At 38.3% G+C, this 17,733-nt stretch overlaps 1 long non-coding RNA gene across 1 annotated transcript in view; it reads left to right on the top strand.

Annotated features, from left to right (window-relative positions):
• LOC117098695 overlaps nt 1-17,733 on the top strand; it is a 93,070-nt gene that overhangs the window by 21,522 nt on the left and 53,815 nt on the right. The window contains exon 2 of the long non-coding RNA XR_004443542.1: nt 3,536-3,613. This is a non-coding gene — a long non-coding RNA (uncharacterized LOC117098695). The remainder of the gene's footprint in view (nt 1-3,535; nt 3,614-17,733) is intronic.

The following is a 17,733-nucleotide window of genomic DNA, read 5'->3' on the forward strand; positions in this document are numbered from 1 at the left end:
GGAGCCCAAATTCTTTGGATCTAAGGGCATTTTTCGCCTCATGAAATCACCAGAAATTTTAATAAAGATATTTAAGTATGTAGCATTTTGCCTGAGAGGATTGGTTGTTATCTGTGCCTAATTGGGAAAATTCCTAAACTGAAATTTAATAATCACAAATAAGGAAGTTTGTTTCAGATTTTACCTTCAAGACATCCTTGGAGATAGATGACCCAGGCATCCTTAAGCAGTAATAGTAAGTTGGTTAACATATTCACTAAACAAAGGGAGTCTCCTGTTACAGGCAGCACTCTTAGTGTGAAGTTCTTTTATATGGGAAAAGGAAAGGAGGACATTCATTCACATAACTAATGTTATTGAAACAAGCCATATGTGCCAGAATCTGCATTCAAAACACTGTAGTAAGACTGAATAGGTCATGATCTTTATCTAGAAAGATATTATGGCCTAGGGGGAAGTCAGAACTATAAACAAAATATATTGCAATGTCTTAAGTGCCCTAAGAAGGGCCAAAAAGAGTCCAAAGAGGCTCAGAGGATTGAACTACTAATTTGAGGTTACAAAGTAAGTTCCCCAAGGAGCTGGTGTTTAAAGGAGATAGAAGAGGATGGGAAGACTCTAAGGAGAGGAATCATCAGAGAGAGCCATAGCCTGGCCTGCTGAATTGCCTTATAATGGTGACAACAGCAGAGATGATGGTGGAGGGTAAGACAGTGGCAGCTCTTGTGTACCAAGCTAAGGAGTTGGGCCTTCATCCTGTATATATAACAAGTGCAATTTTTCCTTCTTTAAATATAGTTATTGAATAGGAGGTCCTCTTTAGGGTACATTCAGGAAGCCGTTTAATTCCACCATGTCCTCAAAATTGCTCCATACGCTGAGAAAATTTCATACCTTTTTGTCACTTTCAGTTGTAAATAAAACTTGTTAGAAAGGCCAATGTACCATGGGTCAAAATTCCAAGTTCTCATTCTACTAAGGACATCTTCCCTCACCACACCTAAAACCTGACCTGGCTGCAGAAGGAGGAGTGGGGAGCGGCATGATCTCTGAGCCGGTACTAGTATGAGTCCCCCACCCCCTTAAATTTTGCTCCCTAGATGCCTCACTTGCTTCACCCTAATCTCTGCTCTACGAGTTGTTTTATTTTTTTCTCCTGTCTCCTGCACTCCCCTCTTCTCCTTTTCACTATGCCTGTTACTTCAGATTTTGAAGGAAATACAGGTAAAGAAGCGACAGGCTTTAGAGAGAGAAAAGAAACATGTGCAAGTGATATGTTTTGGATTTGTGTCCCCACCCAGATCTCATGTCAAATTGTAACCCCCAGTGTTGGAGCAGGGGCCTGGTAGGAGGTAATTGGATCACAGAGGCAGATTTTCCCCTTGCTGTTCTTGTAATAGTGAGTGAGTTCTCACGAGATCTGCTTGTTTAAAAGTGTGTAGCACAGAATGTAGCAACTAATTAGTGGTAAATAGATATATCAAAGTTAAATCTAAGTTTTCAAGTACCTGTAATTGGGAATATACTGATCATATTATAAAAGATAGAAGTCAAAGGAGGAAGCATTTGGGAAATATGGTGAGGTATGGGGTATTCATGTAAGGTTATCTAATAGGTGGGTCAAGTGTTATTTGTCTGGGACTTAATTAAGAAGATGAGGTATTAGGCATTATACATAATATATAGGATTAGGATATGTATTTGGGAATCATTTGGAGGCATTTGTGGTATTGTAAAAAAAAAAAAAAAAAAGGAAAAGAAAACCACTAGACTTAAATAGTAGGGTTAAGTTTACACACTTTGCCACTTTCCAGCTTTGAGGCCCTGGGCAGGTCACTGCACCTGAGTCTCCGTTTTCTCTTTTCTGAAATAACGATAGGTTGTTGCAAATATTAAAGGAAAGGCTATGTACATTTTGTAAGTGTCTAGACAAATACAAGGTACAATTACGCAGGGAAAGCTGATGGTGAATTTGTGAGAGGAGAGCAAATGAGATTGCCAAGGGAGTGAGTGCAGGGAGATAGGAAAGACTCTTTGGGAATGCTTACACCGAAAGAGCTTGGGAAGGGGCTACTGGCAGAAGAGACAAACGGGAGTGTCAAGACTAAGCATGAGGTCAATAAAGCCAAAAAGTATCCAGGAAGGATGGGAAGGGGTTTCCTGTTGAAAGGAACCCATCAAATTGGAAAATTTGCTGTTCACCAAATGCTGAACCCTCAGAAAAACAGTTTCAATGGCAGTGTGACAGCAGAAATCAAAGAGATAAATGAATGGGAGGGAACATGTCTCTCTGGTAGAACACCTTTGCCACTCAGCATCAGCATAGATCCTCAATGCATACAACAAGATCAAGATGTTCCTCTTTCTTGCTCTCTGGACTTTTATGTCTTGATACCGTCAGCAGTCAGGTAAGAGGTTTCAGGAGAGATGCTGGCAGGAGCAACAGAACAAAACCTTCATAACTACTTTAAGGATGTGGTACCGTATTTTTACCAAATGAGTTTGCAGTACCATTTATTTTGCCTTTACTATTGTATCTGTAATTACATGAATGTTTCCTTTACTTCTCCATGTAAATAACCATACTAGTAAATTTATAGGAGGCCAAAAGCCAAGGATAGAGTGCACTACAATTGCCATTTGTCTCATTCCGATTCTTCACCAAATTCCTCTTTCTGTTTTCTACATGGCAGTAGTTCTTCATATTCTGGAGAGTAGTTTTTATAAACTGCCCAAGTACTAATAGCCTTCATTTTTATTCTTTATGCTCCTTAGTATATCTTTGAATACCTTGCAGTCTGTGTGTATGTGTGGTAGTAGTGGTGGGACTGCAACTGCATGTAGCTCTATTGGATTATCCACTCCACCTTCCTTATAATGTTTCTGATTCTTCTCATAGAATACTTTTCTTCTATAAAATCACAGTTTTAGTGAACCTGAAAGCAAAAAGTTACCTTCCTTTTTCCCAGCAAAATGTCCTCCAGTATTCTAATAGAGGAAAATAAATTCTAATTTTCAAAATTTCCATAAATGAAGATTAAAAAAAATTTCCACCTTAAAGTATGATTTCAGTAACACTTGTCATAAATACGGTTTAAACAGTCTGTGTTCTTCTGTTCATAATGTTTTATGAAATATTTGGGGGTCTGGGTGTTTCCCACACAATGGCTGGGTTTCATTTCTTGGTGGGTGACAGTCCAATAAGCACAAGTAAGGAGGGTTTAACAAGGGAATTTTTATAACTTGCAACAAGTAAGGAAGACACTGGGAATAATTCCCCAAAGCAGTGCCTTTCTGAACAAAGGTGAAGACAGGGCTTTTATGAGGTCGGTTTGCTGAGTCATCCTATGCAGAGGTGGAATGAAGGCGGAGCAGGCTCAATTGTCAGTGATGCTTCCACACCGTCGCATGTATAGAAAATGGAGAACAAGCTCCTCCCTGGGCAGGGTTTTTAGTACCATAAAGAGGAGAGTTTGCCAAAGTCCATCTCCAACTCAGGCATTCTGGATTCAACTGTTTTGTTTTGTTTTTCCAGGGATGCGCTTCTTCCTGGACCTTTTTGAAATAACAAGAACTTCAAGATGCAGCGGTTACAAATGGGTACATTTTCACAGTGTGTACTCCAAACCTCATGGACCCTGGGTTGGGAATCCCTCCTGAGACATTCTACTTCTCATTCCTGAGGGTTTAGAGACAGAGTTCATGCTTCTGTATCTATTTCATGCTGACCGAGTGTGTTGAGTACCCTAAAGTTAGAGTGAAACTCTTTGGCTGCTGAGATCAAATAAGTTTTTGGGTCACCTGGAGTTGCTCGAAGGGGCTGATAGTGTTGTAATAAAGCTGGAGATGAAACTGTTTGAGTCTTGAGGACACAAAGTTTACTACTGCACTGGCCTCCCAGAGACTTCTGGCAATCTAGATCTTCTAGTGTTGGAGGATGCAACCTAATGGGTTTTTCTCGAGGATTGAGGTCTGGTTTTCCCTACCCTCAGACACTGCCCTCAGGATCTGATCCCAGCTTGCAAAATATTTAAATATCAGGTTAATTGTTATGCAGATATATGATAATTGAGGTTTTCCTCTCAAAAAGCATCTCTCAAAAAACTCTCTAAGGTGTAGATCCAAAGTAAGCCAATGTGTGAGGGTGACCCAGTGGTTCCCTAGTGTAGTCCCATGAACTTCCCCAAAACTCTGATTGCATCACTTGGTGACCCTCCTGGGTGTCAGGTGAAGCAGCTGCTCCTTTTTTAAAAAGCTGATACTTGAGAAGAACTCACTCAGGTTGTCCAGGAGTGCATTGGTAAGAGCCTCTTCTGTTAAAATTTTCCCAGCCTAGCTGTCAAGACTGAGGGCTTCCAGATGTACCTGGGTCCTTTCCCACTTTGGAAAATGGCCCCTGAATCTAAGGATCTTAAACCTGTGTCCTTGGAAAAGTTGATCCTCATGGTTAATCTGGCTAGGAACAGATTGCTGTTTACTGTGACAGGGATGCCTCCCAATCCTCCAGAGCACAGAGTGGCCAGGGATCAGGATTGCCAATTGCCATGATTGGAGTGTGTCTCAATCCTCCAGGGCACCAACTGGCAAAAGGTGGAAACTAAAACAAGAGGTACATTGTGGTTAGTCTGGAGATCCTGTTGCTAGATCCAAAGATTTTTCCCTTTTAGTTAGTCCACAGGGTGAAGTCCACTTACCTCCCTGAAGGAGCACCAAACAAAAGGTCTGGACCACTGCTTCCACTCTTTTGGGCTAGATACAAGTGATGGCCTAGTGGGCTCTACCCCAAGATGAAGATCCTTAGGAATTGTACCCACCCCTCTCAGGCAACATGAGCAGTTAGCTTGGCCAAGCTGCCGCTGTCCACTGCTTTGCCCCATAGCAAGCCTTTGTGAAGTTAGCGTTAGAACTGGAGTCTTTGTCTCATCTAGGTTGCCAGGGTTGTTACCCACACAATGAGGGTGTTTGATTGCTTGGTGGGTGATAGTCCAATGACCACAACAAAGAAAGATGTAACAAGGGGATTTTATTACTTGCAATAAATAAGGAGGGTACTGGGGATAATTCCCCAAAGTAGTGCCTTCCCAATTAAAGGTTCAAAGAAAACTTTTATTAGGCTAGTTAGCCTCTACCTCCTATGTAGAGGTGGAATAAAGGCAGAGCAGGCATAGTCTCCAATCATGCCTCTAGATGGTTGCATGTATGGAAAATGGAGAATAAGCTCCTCCATGGGCAGGGTTGTTAGTATGGTCATTGGGAGAATTTGCCAAAGTTTACCTCCAACTCAGGCATCTCTGAATCCAATCAGTTTTTGTTTTGCCAGGGATGGGCTTCTTTCTGGAACTTTTCTGCAAGGATAAGAACTCAAGGTTTAATAGTTACAAGTGGATACTTTTTCACAGTGTGTACTCCAAAACCTGGAGAAACTGGATTACATGTGCTTTGAGAACCATGAGAAGTCAAAATTTACCTTCATGTGGAGAAATTTGAATTTCTGTTGAATTTGTCTTTGGAATTTATGGGTGAATTCCAAAGGGAAATTTATCCTGGTAATGTTAAAATATCTTAAGCTAGGAATTGGCTTGTGATCATGTCAACATCCTAATCATGTTTATTAAGATTCTACACATGTTGGTAATCTTTACTGTGGTTAAGTGCCTTATAGTGTTGATTTTTTAAAATGTCCATTTTGCAGCATAAGTCATATGCTGTTATAGTCTGTTAATATGCATGTTATAGTCTGTCCAATCACATGCATTATCACTAATTGATTTTTTTTAGTTAAGACAGATGATGTAATACTAAAGAGATAAGATGGACTAACGCATGTGTCATCTCTGATAGTATATTATCTCTCCTTCTCAAGTTTTACCTTTACAGTTAGATGGATTTGTGGCACGAATTAAAATGAAAGTGTTTTGCACATAATATTAGACTAGAGGAGGTGACCTAAGGGTTTTCCTTTCAGATCCATCATGAACCAACCATGTATGTAACTTTGGGTGAATCACCCATCTCCTCTGGCCTCACTTAGTTTTCTCAACTGTAGAAAGAAGGTATGATTAGATTATCTCTAAGGGCCTTCTAAGTCTGTGATTCCAAGTGTTCTTTTCTTTAGAACTCATGATTTTATGCATGCTTGTCTCTCTGAAAGAGTTCACAGTATGAGATTCAGGCCCTGTCACCTTGACACATTTGTGTTTGAGCTGGCTCCCTGGTGCTTGTGTCAGCTCTGGGCTTTTCTTCATAAACAGTGCCTACAGGCTCAAGTACTCTCATCTCTCAAGTGTTTGAACATCCCCTGAATTTGTAATCAGTTTTTCTTTTTTTTAAGCACTAGTTCTCATTAAATGAATTAAGTCACCTCCAGTGGCTATGGACCCTTACGTTTCCTTATATACCCAGTGATCCTACAGGAGTCCCATTCAGATTGCTTCAATTCATGTAAACTTGCTCATTGTTCTACTGTGTCCACTTTTTAGTGTTATTTTCTTTGTCCAAAGAATATTGATATAGGAGGGTTGTGTTAATTAGGGTTCTCCAGAGAAACAGAGTCAATAGCATTTATATAGATAAATAAGAGAGGTTTTATTGTGGGAATTGACTCACATGATTATGGAGACTGAGAAGTCCCACAATAATGCTGTCTGCAAGCGGGAGAACCAGAAAAGCTGGTAATGTGATTCTGAAGAAGGCTTAAGTAAGCAAATTCTTAAGACTGGAAAGCCTGAGGACCGAGAACTTTGATGTCAGAGGGCAGGAGAAGATGGATGTCCCAGCTTCAAGAGAGAAAAAAAATTTGCCCTTAATTTGCCTTTTGTTCTATTTGGGTGCTCAGTGGATTGGGTGACACCCACCCATGTTGGTGAGGGTGAATCTTCTTAGTCTACTGATTCAAATGCGAATCTCTTCTTAAAACAGCCTCAAAGGCACACCCAGAAATAAAGTTTTACCAGCTATCTGGGCATCCCGTAACCCAATCAAGCTGACACATAAACCACCACAAGGATGTTAATTCTTATGCAAAATGGCTTTATCCTTTGCCATCTCATCTTAATATTCTTTTGTTTAAAGGTTCATAGACCCTTCTACCCTCAATCTTCCAAGGTCCTTCATCCTCTATTCATGACATTCAGGAGACTAATAAACTCACTGCTTTTCAAGGGATAGCTGTATTCCTTTCCACTTTTAGCTGGCTTTGTCACAGAGGCACACCAGAGCCCAAGACCTTTAGCATACTCGCTTCTGCTGTAAGTGACCCACTCTCTTAGAGCACCTTGGGCTCTGTTATAATTAAGAGTCAATGCAAAAAGATCAGGTCAAGCAAGGGATTTCTAAATCCTTTTTCCAATACCCTGCCTTCACCTTTTGGCATTTTCATTGTCAATACCCATTAATTTTTGTACTCGTTCAGACTACAGCTCTTTTCCTGCTTCCCAAAGAAGCTGCCTCCTTTTCTTATACTCTCTTTTGCCTTTCGAGCCTTAATTATTGGGAAGAAACCAAGAAAAAATAATACCCATTGGATGCAAAGGAGATAGCTGTCCTTAGTCCTGTCATGGATTCCTCAGACATTCCCAGAAAAAAATCCTGTAAGTTCTATAAATCTCATGGTAGGTTTTGTCTTCTAAGTAAGCTCATGGTGAAGGCAATCCCACGTTTTAGTTATACTCTTTGGAATTTATGATGGTTAATTTTATGTGGCAACTTGACTGAGACAAAGGGTCCCCATATTAAATATTAATTCTGGGTGTGCTGTAAGGGTATTTACAGGTGATATTAACATTTGAATCAGTGGACTGGGTAAAGCAGATTGCCATCTCCAAGGTGGATGGGCACCATCCAATCTGTTGAAAGCTTGAATATGACAAAAGGAGGAGGAAGGGGGAATTGCTGTCTGCCATCTGCTTGATCTGGGACATCGGTCTTCTGCCCTCAACTGCGACTTACACCATCAGCCCTCTGGTATTGAGAACTACTACATCATTGCCTTTCCTGTGTCTCCAGCTTGCAGACAGCAGATCATGGGACTGCTCAACCTCCCCAATCACTTTGCCAATTCCTTACACTGTAATACATTTTTTCTCTCTCTCTATCCGTCCATCCTCTTGGTTCTGTTTCTTTGGAGAACCTTAAGTAATAGAGTACTCTTATTTTTATCTGATAGTTTGTGTTTGCCTCTTCTCCAATTTCATGGCCCAAACTTTGAACTGTTCTGGGCTTTAAGATTTATACTGGTATTTTCCCTTATGGAACTTTCCCCTACATCATAAACCATAAGGCATCTGCTTATAGTTTTGGTAAAAATGTTGACGATTTATGCCTACCATCCCTTGATACCTTGCTTTGCCATAACGGGAATTGACATCTGTATTTGTTAACTGTAGGCAGGACATTAGCTGGGTCCCTGGGCTCATCTCTGTCTTAGGTGCCTTGCTGGCCAGATCTGTTTTGTGACAATGACAATGAGCTAAGAAAGGCAGCTGTTTGTAAGCTGGTGATAGATTCCTTAGGAACTTCCAAAGGGTACCACAAAGAAGGTAAAAAGTTCAGTGGAGGTTTTACCTTCAAGAGTAGCTCATTGTAAAGTCTTTTGTATGTCTAAATTACATGCTCAAAGAGAAAAGTTGGTAACTTTCCCTCCTTTGCTTGCAACATATTAGCTGAAATAACACTAACTTCTTTGTCAGACGGAATCTATCTTTTCTGTGTTTCTTTCTTTATCAGAACATGCATCTCTGATGGGCAAGGTAAATACATGCTATGCTAGTGTTCAGACACTACAAACGAAGAGCAAATATTTCTAAATGCGTGTTTAGACAATATGGTCTCTAATGTCACTTAAAATTTGTAATGTTTTCTTAGGCTTTAGAGAGAGAAAAGAAACATGTGCAAGTGATATGTTTTGGATTTGTGTCCCCACCCAAATCTCATGTCAAATTGTAACCCCCAGTGTTGGAGCAGGGGCCTGGTAGGAGGTAATTGGATCACAGAGGCAGATTTTCCCCTTGCTGTTCTTGTAATAGTGAGTGAGTTCTCATGAGATCTGCTTGTTTAAAAGTGTGTAGCACCTCCCCCTGCTCTTTCTTCCTCCTGCTCTGTTCATGTAAAATGTGCCTCCTTCATCTTGGTTTTCTGCCATGATTGTAAGTTTCCTGAGGCCTCCCCAGTCATACTTAATGTCTAGCTTGTGGAATTGTGAGTCAATTAAACTTCTTTTCTTTAAAATTACCCAGTCTCAGGTAGTTCTTTATAGCAACGCAAGAATGAACTAATACAGAAGGTAATAGAAGTAGCCCATAGGGCAATATCAAACCATTCATCTCGTTCATATTAGATGAGTCTAGGCTCCCAGGAAGCCCAATGGCAAACTCTAGAAAAATATATCTTCCTTAACTATGTGAATTCAACCTCTACAGAGGATTTAGGAGTCTAAAAACAAACTGAGTCCCCCCCGGGCTCCACAAAACATTTTCCTTGGGACCCATGGAGAGTTAGAACTTTATAAGGCTGGTCAGTGAGATTTCCTAAATGTGAACCTCTGACTTGGCCAGACAGAACATGGAATTATCTTAAGTCTTATTACAAGTAGCCTAGAATTAGTATGCTTCTGTGACATATACTACACATAAACAGCTTAAATGGAGTGGTGCTCTGATCTGTTCCTCTTTTGATCACCTCCAAACTTGAGCCATGTGTGGACATATCTCAGATTGCAAAGACAGCAGGCTTATTACATTCAGTACAAAGAACAACTAACAGAGAAAGAACCACTGTAAGATAGATGTGTACTGAATAATTCCCAGAACTTAGAAAGGATTGGGAGACATTTGAATCTGATCAGCCAGAGTAGAGAGACTTGGATGAACCTGGAAGTCTTAGTAAACACAACAGAAGGATTACCTTTTCATTTTTTATTTATGTTTATTTATTTATTTATTTTTTGGTAGCAGAGCTAATTCCTACAGTGGTATCCTAGGTCCACCTTTAAAAACCTTAAAGTAAGTCTTAAAAATATCAAGCTGAAATCTGTCTGCCAAAAAATAAATTTAAAAAAACAAAAAACACAAAAGAAAACCCAAATGCAGAGCAATAAACCAACACTTAATCCCCTTTAAAAGCAGATAACAAAATCCTGACACTCCATAACATGAAATGTATAATTTCTATTGTACAATACAAAGTTATTAGATATGCAAGAAGCAGGAAAATATGACCTTATCACGAGGACAAAGCACATTAATAGAAACAGACCCAGGAATAACAGAGATTATGGAATTATCAAACAAGGACTTTAAAACAATATTATAAAAATATTTAAAGATTTAAAGGAAATTATGTATAGGAGAAAGAGAAGATATAAAAAATAACCAGTGGAACTTCTGAAGTGGAAAAACACAGTACTTGAAATAGAAAATTCATCGGCCTTGTGTAACAGTAGATGAGATACTGGAGAAAAATAGATAAATGAACTTAAAGAGCAATCAAAATAATTTAAATCAAAAGACACATACAAAGACACAAGCTGAAAAACAATGTGAAGAGTCTCAGTGACCTGTGTGACAATGTCAAACGATCTAACATACATGAAATCTGTGTTCCAGAAATAGAGAGTGGCAGAAAAATATTTAAAGAAATAATGAGCAAAATTACCCTTATTGATTAAAAGTATGTTCTGGAACTCTGTCAAGTTAAAAGATAAATACACACCCAAAACCCATACCAGGACACATCAGAATCAAATGGCTGAAATTCAGTGATAAAGAGAAAACATCAAAAGCAGCCAGAGAGGGGAGAAAGACTTTTTATAAAGAGAAGCAAAGATAGGAATTATCACTGACTTCTCATTAGAAACAATGCAAGCCAGAAAATAATGGAATAGTATTCAAACTAGAATTCCATATCGTGCACAAATATCCTTTATAAAAGAAGGCAAAAGAAAGGAGACATTTTAGAAAAGCAAATTATGAGAGAATTCATTGGTAGCAGACCTGTATTACAAGAAACATTTTAAAAAGTTCTTTTCATAAAAGAAAAATAATACCAGATGAAAACTTGGATCTACCAAAGAGTTGAAGAGTAACATCATAAATATGTGAATAAATGTAAAAAGACTTTTCTTCACAAGCTTTTGTTTTTTAAAATATAATGAATTGCTTAATTCAAAAATATGTATTGTGCAGTATATACAAAATGTGGAAACAAAATCTGTAACAACTGCACAAATGTTAGTGGAATGGTGTGATGGGGTTATGGAATATGCTGTTGCAAGATTCTTATATTCAGTATATATGAAGAGATATGATTAATGAAGGAAGATTGTCATGAGTTCAAAATGAACCTTATAAATCCTAGAGAAATAAATACTGATGTAACAAACTAGTAATTTTTCCTCAAGAGGAAATGCTTTAGATGTAAAGTTGATGAAGCCACTTAAAAATAAGTTGTATAGCTAATATTAAATGTACTAAATTAGCATGCTACTTGCCTCACAAACAAACACTAACAAAGAAGAGTAGAAGGAATAAGAAACACGCAATGGCCTTTCTTTGCTCTATGAATTTGGAATTCTGCTGAGAGAGAGTTTATCTTCTGTGGACTTTTTGAGAAAGTTGTTAAAAAGAATGGGAAGGGAGAAGAAATATTTCTTCATATTATAAGGGTGCATCTGAAGATGGAGAGCATGTTTGTGGTTACATTAGTCCACATAGTTGTGCATTTTTCTCCAGCAGTGATTAGCCATTTGAAGGGTAGGGAAGTCAGGTGATTAAACTGATATAAGACTGGCATGTTGGATAGAAAGACTGTAATAAAATTGTGGGAATATATGAGTTGAAATGATGGGTGAGATCTACAAGGGTAGGGAAGTCAGGTGGTTAAACTGATATAAAACTGGCATGTTGGATAGAAAGACTGTAATAAAATTGTGGGAATATATGAGTTCAAATGATGGGTGAGATCTAATCCAAATGTGGGGGGAAATTATTTCACTATGGGGTTTATTGTTTGGAAGAATATAGTTCAATGGACTAGAGGTCTTAATGTCAAAGAATAGGTATAATTAGAGTGATAAAATGAGAGCAGTGAAGGCACAGAGATTTAGAGTAGAAAACTAGAATTAAAGATTTCAGAGGTAGGAAAGTTTTAGGTGACATCAAGAAGTGAAATGCAAGTGTTGATTGGTGGGGTCGGGGAGGCTGTTACTGACTTTGTGAAACTGGCATGCTTGGTGGGCTGTCCATAAAGATTTGTATCTTACTCAAGATAATGGTGAGATTTGAGATTCACAGACCCTGAGCCAGGCAACAATAGCCTGTGATCAACAGTATTTTCAGGCGATAAGAACCGTTTTTTACACCTAATGAGGTCCATGATTTTTGACTTCCACATGCTTTAATTTAGTCAGCTGAACTAACCCTGTGCAGTACTCAGTAAATGTTGAATATTTATGATGAGAAAACTAGGGGAATATTACCGGAAGTGTCCTTATGGATAAAATCCAGTAGCTACTAATGTTTGCTTATACTCTCTTTCCAATCATATGTTAAGAAATATAAAAAACAAGTGAAACACTTCTATGCATTATTTAGAAACTTTAAGGAAGGTAGGATTATAAATATCAGCATCTATATTCAGATATTATATTGCATAGGTTGGTATGTGATGCAGAGGAAAAGCTGGGAGAAGCACCAATATAAGCTGATTTCTATCTGATGTACTTTCTGTAAGTTTAGTGAGGTATGAACTCTTATAATTACTTTATAGATGAGGAAACTGAGGCTCAAAGAGATATCAGCTCTCTGAGTTGAAATTCATTTATAAATTAACTAGGGTTCTCAGACTTTAATGTAAACAAGAGTCAACTGTGGTGTTTGATCAAATGCAGATTCCTAGACCTGACTCCAGACCTCCTGAATGAGAAACTATTGGGATGGGTCACTGATAGTGATGGTGTACATTGTATCTTTAAAAGACAAGACTCAAGGGAAAAAAAATGAAATGAAGGCATACCAGGTTAAAAAGGTAAAATTAATTTTCAGTTTCTTCATCAAATGTTGAATCAACTAATGGAACCACTGATGCCCTTCTGTCCAGGCTATGCTTGGGGCACTGACAGTTTTAGTGTGGTCTTGTGGTGAGTGAGATCAAGAAGTTCTGAGTGATCTTTCCACCATCAAAGCTGCATTAGACCACATGGCCACCTGGCTCCAGGCCTCTGCTGCCTCTCCTGGCGAAGTGCAGTACTGCGTACACCTTGACAGGTGACTGGAAGCTGTTGGTCCAACTCAGCTGTAGGAACTTGGAAGAACAGAACTAAGGTGATAAAGCCAGGATAAACTTTCATTTTGTTTTGGAAAGAGAAGAAAAAGGGAGTAAACAAGAGGCTTACTGTTTGGAGCTGGCAGTGTAATATAAACGTATGGTGAAATGGAAGCCATGTCCCTCAAATCCTAAACCTCTTATTCCCCCATTAAAAATGCGTTACAGATTATAGGCTGCAAAACTAATATTATTATAGAAGTAGAGTAGAACAGAGCCACCCCAAAGATTTTAGCTTTCCTGATCAATATTTAATAACTTAAGAGCACTGATGGAACTTTTACGAGAGATTCCTGAACAATACTTTCAATCCAGAGAATATATGTGAAAAACAGGAGAGGCATCAGAAGTAGAGATGGGACCATGTCTTCCTGGTTTTCCAAAAAAGAAACATACTCGATGTTGCAATATGACCCAGTAACATTGATTGGATCCCTAGAAAAAAATTTTAATGTGGTTTCTTCATTTAAATTGTTTCAAATCTACTTAAAAAGAAACAACAATCACAACACCATTGTGTCAGGAATACATGAGGTCAGATATAAGTTTACTTCCTTCTTTTGTAGGCCTACTAAATTGGTAGTTCCAGAGAAGCATAGATCTAGGGCATCACATATGCACCACTGCATTTGAATTAAAGTCTCTAAAGCCGCAGGCCTCAAAAGTTTTCTTCTTGGTTTACTTAATTACATAATCCTATATCCATCTTCAGTTAGCTCAGGAGTTGAAATGATGAGAAAAGTAGACTGTTCATAGGACAAGTGATCATTGCAACCTTTTTAGGATGCTTGTCTATCAAAACAGACAGAGAAGGGTCAATGGTTACATAAGTATAAAGTCAATAGTTCTGACATCTTGGTCAGAGATGTGCATGAAGGTATACAACCTGAGAGGTTGTAGTTTTACAATATTTTTTCCACTGCTACATGCTTATCAACTATTGTTTCTATTCTTAAAAATAAAATTAATAAATATGCAAGCTTAAAACATTCACAAACTTCATAGAGCTATAAAAAGAGACAAAAATGTCACTGGGTCCAGTCTCTACCTCTTTTAAGAAATACCACTGTTAAGTTTCTTTTTTTTTTTTTTCAGAAAAAAAGCATGTATTTCCCTATATACTTATACACACTGGATCATACTATATGTACTGTTTTACATCTTCCTTTTTAGTATTGAATAATATGCCTGGGCGATCTACACATATCTACACATGTAAAAAATTTATTTTATTCTGTTATTTAAATTTATGAAGTATTCCATACTTGTGGTCTTCAATACCTTAGCAACTAGTCACTAGCCGCTAGCTACTGGTTCAATACCTTAGTCACATTAAGTATTTGAAATGCAGCTACTGCCAATTAAGATATGCTACATGTGCATTTCACTTTGCAAATACGTTGTATTTGTTTTCTATTTGGTGAACATTTGGGTTGTTTGTAGCTTTTTTGTTGTTGTCATTCCTAGTAGTGCTACTATGAACATTCTTGAACATATTTCTTCATGTGTTTAAAAGTTTTTCTTGGATGGATATTTTCAATTTTTATTTTTTATCATAACTCAGTGCAAAACACATCTTACAATATACAGAACATGTGCACACATACAGATATGTCATCAACTCTCCTCTCCTCTTTTTATGTTATAGTGAGGCAAATTGCATACTTCAAGAGTCTGATGGTAATTCTTGACCCTTTACTGTTCCATATAATAGGCTTGCCAACTTCCACAAAGGGCCCTGTCAGCATTTTTATTAGATTCTAGTTGAGTCTATAGTTTGATTAGTAGGAAATTTATAAAAAACAAGACAAGGGTTTCTGGTCAAGAACATGATGTATCTTCCCATATTTTATATATTCATTTCGAGTTTGAATGACAGAGTTATGATCTTTTGTAAAGTCTCTCTTTTTTTTTTTTTTTTTTTGAGGCGGAGTCTCGCTCTGTCGCCGGACTGGAGTGCAGTGGCCAGATCTCAGCTCACTGCAAGCTCCGCCTCCCGGGTTTACGCCATTCTCCTGCCTCAGCCTCCCGAGTAGCTGGGACTACAGGCGCCCGCCACCTCGCCCGGCTAGTTTTTGTATTTTTTTTTAGTAGAGACGGGGTTTCACCGTGTTAGCCAGGATGGTCTCGATCTCCTGACCTCGTGATCCGCCCGTCTCGGCCTCCCAAAGTGCTGGGATTACAGGCTTGAGCCACCGCGCCCGGCCAAAGTCTACTCTTAAATTATCCCTTATCTTATTATTTTCTCTGTTTTTGGCATAAATTGATATTTATATGTGCTTGATATTTAAATGTATCTTGTATACAGGAACCACAATAAAATTTTAATCATTTTCTTTCTTAAAATGTCAAATCCTGGCTGCATTGATATCACTCTGATGCTTTGAAATTTATCCAACTTTTCTAGTTTTTCAGGCTACAAGAGGTGGTCTGATGCAAAATAAAATGACTCAGTCAAAATAGAATAAACATATTTTTACATATATATTCATCATGTTTTTGTCTGGTATTGGTATAAAGGTTATAGCAGACTCTTAAAATTATTGGGAACACTTCCTCTTTTCTCTTCCTTAACAAAGTTTGCCTTAGATTCGCTAGATGTTTCTGAATGTTTGGTAGAACTTGCTTGTAAAATCATGGTGGCCTTGTTTACTTTCTTTTTTTTTTTTTTTTTTTTTTTTTTTTGTTGAGACGGAGTCTCGCTCTGTCGCCCAGGCTGGAGTGCAGTGGCCGGATCTCAGCTCACTGCAAGATCCGCCTCCCGGGTTTACGCCATTCTCCCGCCTCAGCCTCCCGAGTAGCTGGGACTACAGGCGCCCGCCACCTCGCCCTGCTAGTTTTTTGTATTTTTAGTAGAGACAGGGTTTCACCGTGTTAGCCAGGATGGTCTCGATCTCCTGACCTCGTGATCCGCCCGTCTCGGCCTCCCAAAGTGCTGGGATTACAGGCTTGAGCCACCGCGCCCGGCCTGTTTACTTTCATGAAAATAATTTGTAACTATTTTTAAATAGTGTAGCAGTTATAGTATCAAATATTATATTTCTTTTGAGTCTGTTTTGGAATTTATACTTTTCTAGGAATTCCTTTTGTTTCATTTTTCATTTATTGGCATAAATTACTCATAGTATTTTCTTTTAAATCTCTACTTAATCTCCAGTTCCCTCCCCTTTTAATCCATACTAATATCATTTCCATCTTCTCTTTTTCTTTTTCAATTTCCTTCAGAAATTTATCTATTCTACTAGTTTTTTTTCCCCTCAGATAATCAGTTGTTGACTTTGTTGATCATCTTAATTCTTTGACCTTTCATTAGTTTTCATTGTTGGCATTAATTTTTACTTTTCTTATTTTCTAACATGAGCATTTAAAGTTTTGCTGCATTTCAAGGCTGTCGATGGCTTGCCACAGCCCAACTATGTGATCTTCTCACCTGCATCTTACCTTCGTCTTCCAACAGACTGCCAGCCAGGCTGTTCCAACAAAAGCATGATTGAGTGTGTTCCTTAAACATAGGTGCTGACACAATCTTCTCCTTTTTCACCTTTCATCTTCCTCTCATCTCCTAATTTTCATTTTAAGCTAAGAAATATTTCTCAATTACTTATAAGCTAGCTATATTAAATACACATGTTGGCATCGTAATACAATGCCAAAGTTCTTCTAAAAATAATTGATGTATCTTTCAACATCAAATGTACATTTATATTAAAAAGAATAACATAACAACTGAAGTTTCTGGTTTACCTTGGCCTCAGAAGAAGTGTACATAGATATAAAAGTCTCAAAACTCTGAAGCTATGATGTACTTTTGAAAGTTTGAATTGGCTAATGGTGAGATAGCTATTTTTAAGGTTAGAGTTGTTCAAATCTGAATGTTGCCACCAAGGGGAAAACAAGAGAGCCTGGCTCTGTGTATTATTTATGAGGAAGTATCTTGAAACTTATCTTCAGGTCCTTTGCGGGAATAACTTCTCTTAATATAGTTTCAGAGCAGGCTGTTTCTCATTCATTTAAAATGGTTTAAAATTCTTTATCAGTTTGATTAAAGAAAAAAATTTAGTGCCAGGTCGAACATTGAGTAAGTTGAGATTGAATTTCTGTTTCTTAAAAATGTATTTTTTCACTTGGTGTGCAAAAGATAAGTTTTCAAACTAAATGCTGAAAAAGTCTGTGCTGACCAGTCTATGCTGAAGTCTGTGTGCCAAGTTTAGATGGCCTCAATTAAGTTTCTGGCCCTATAGCACCTGCTGCTCCTCTGCTCCCCAGGATCCTCCACACCTTTGCTTAGGAGTCATTTGTCTGCTGCTCTCACTTTGTTTAGGGGCCTGGCCAGGATCTTCCTCAGAACTATTTCCTCCTCCCCACCCTTTCCTCAGTCAGCTCAGGGAGTTGGGAGTTGGTTAGCCCATGGGGACT

This window comes from Trachypithecus francoisi, unplaced genomic scaffold (genome assembly GCF_009764315.1).
Source record: "Trachypithecus francoisi isolate TF-2019V2 unplaced genomic scaffold, Tfra_2.0 Lachesis_group16, whole genome shotgun sequence".
Classification (NCBI taxonomy): Eukaryota; Metazoa; Chordata; class Mammalia; order Primates; family Cercopithecidae; genus Trachypithecus; species Trachypithecus francoisi.